Source organism: Galeopterus variegatus, unplaced genomic scaffold (assembly GCF_000696425.1).
Source record: "Galeopterus variegatus unplaced genomic scaffold, G_variegatus-3.0.2 Scaffold7005, whole genome shotgun sequence".
Classification (NCBI taxonomy): domain Eukaryota; kingdom Metazoa; phylum Chordata; class Mammalia; order Dermoptera; family Cynocephalidae; genus Galeopterus; species Galeopterus variegatus.
In genome coordinates, this window is record NW_007733116.1 from 33,977 (window position 1) to 36,547 (window position 2,571).

Sequence of the window (2,571 nt, forward strand, 5' to 3'; positions counted from 1 at the left end):
TCTCTTAGATTCTACCGCTTATTTTTCTCTTTCACATTTTAATTTTATTTTATCGTAAATAGTCTCCTATTTCTCAATTGCTAACTCAGCTCTACTTGAAGGCAAATTAAGAATAAATAATGTTAAAACTCAATTCTCAAGAACATGTCATCTTATTAGAAAGAGTTAGGTTTGTTCATACAACATAAATACGGGGTAAAAATTAATCTAGCTCACGTCATTTCTCCATTCAGATATTTACGGGTGGTGGGGGCAAGGTAGATAAAGTTCAATAACTCCATTAAAGGAACTTTGTCAATATAACTGAATTTTATTTGAAAATATTCTGTTCTTTTACAGGGTAATATCTTCACAGCCCAAGGAAGGTATTACGAAGGTTTATAGACAACGAATAATCAATATGATTAAATAAAGAAAAAAATAACATGTAACAGTGCTGGCATATTACAGTATTAACATATTTTTATAACCTACATTTTCCAATGTTATTAATTTGTGTGACTTCAAATATACTGTTCAGCTTTCAATGAATTTATAATCCATTTTCAAATGATAAATTTTCTAAACTGGACCTGTTAGCAAAAGTTCAATGACTTTTGTTCAATGACTAGCCTGCAGTAGAAGCTCAGTATGTAAGTGTTGAATGGATGAATGCATTCTAAGTTCTTTACACGTAAGAATCATGTCTCTCAGAGACATGGACAGCTCTATGAATGCATCTGCACAATACAAAATTAAAAGATAAATTAGCTCAAATACCTTTTTTGCTGTATGACCCATAATTTCATTTCCTTTTTTTGTTTGTTTGTTTTAGTTGTTCTTTAAGGCATATTTTAAAATACACAGATCTTAACTGTGCACATTGATGATATTTTGCTTGTATTCACTGACCGCCTAGCTCAAGCATACTCTAATTCCCAAAATCTCTTTCTTGGTTTTACTAGTCAGTAGTACTGCCTAGAGATAAACATCTTTCTAACTATTAACATCCTAGATTAAGTTTGCCTGGCCTGGGCTTTACATAAATGGACTCACAGAATGCTGACACATCTGCAACCCCCATGCTCACCCCCTAAATTATTCTGTGCACCACTGTCTGTGAGATAGATCTTCGTTACTGCACGTAACATTAGATTTGTTGTTTTAATTGCTGTGAAGTAGTTGTTAAATGAATATAGCTAAATTTATTTATGATTCTGCTTTGGTAAATTTATATTTGAGCAGTTTTATTTTGTTTTGTTTTGCTATCATGGATAAAGCTTCTATATGACTTTTTCTAGAGATCTTTTTTTGGAAATCTAAGCATTCCTTTACCTTGTGTTTACATAGGACAGGAATTGCTAACATATCACATCTATTTATATTATATATTACATATAATATATAACTATATATTAAAAAATATGTATTTAGCTTCCATAGATCCTGCCAATCTCAGGATACTGCTGTCATATGAGTTTTTATAGTTGTTAAAAATGCAGTACCACCAGTAGTGTATGAGAGTTCCAGTTGCTCCACGTCCTCATCCACATTGATTATTTTCAAGCTCTTTGATTTGACCATTCTTTTCGGTAGGTAGTGATATCTGAGTATTGTTTTAATTTGGTTTTGCTGAAATAGCTGGCCAGTTAGCTCACTTGAGAGAGTGTGGTGCTGGTTACAGCTAAGTTACTGGCTTAGGATCCCTGTACCAGCCAACCACCAAAAAAAAAAAAAAAAAAAAAAAAAAAGAAAGAAAGAGAGAAAGAAGGAAGGAAGGAAGGAAAAAAGGAAGGAAGGAAGGAAAGAAGGAAGGAAGGAAGGAAGGAAGAACGATATTGAGCACCTTTACATACGATTATAGATCATTTAGGTGTCCCTTATTTTAAAGTGCCCATTCAAGTATTTAGTTCATTTTTAATTGGGGTTGGAATATTTTATTATTGATTAGCAGTGGCTCTTTACATATTTCGGTATGGGTGTTTTTATTAGATTTCTGCTATGAAAATATTTCTATCCTGTATGTGCCTAGTTTTTTCACTTTAAAATGGAATCCATATACGAATGGAATATCATAATATAATGAATTCTAATGTATTAATCCTTTTGTTTTATGTTTAAGGCTTTTTGGTCATAATGAAGTCATTTTTGACTACTTCTCACATTGGTATTTAATAATTTTTCTCCTTTTTCAGAACTTCCTTTATTTTAATTATTCTAAAAAAAGAGAGTTGATGATTTGAATACTTCATTCTCATTAACTCAAACTGAAGCCATAAAACACAAATAAATCAAACAGGTTTCAGGTTGTCACATTCTGCCTGTTTAACTGCCAATTATTTATTAGGTTGGGGGCTAATACTCCTGTTGTGATGTTTTATCCATAATGTAAGCAACGATTTCCCCCAAAGCTAAAGATATTATGGAGTATTTCCTTTAAAATCCTATAAAGATCCATAAAAGCAATAAATTAATTTCTAATAATAAAATTACATTGTACTACATTGTGCTAAAAGTGTGAAACACTTTCTCCAAGAGTTATATTGATGATTATTCTTATTCACAGCTATAGAGAGCCTTTACTCATGTCAT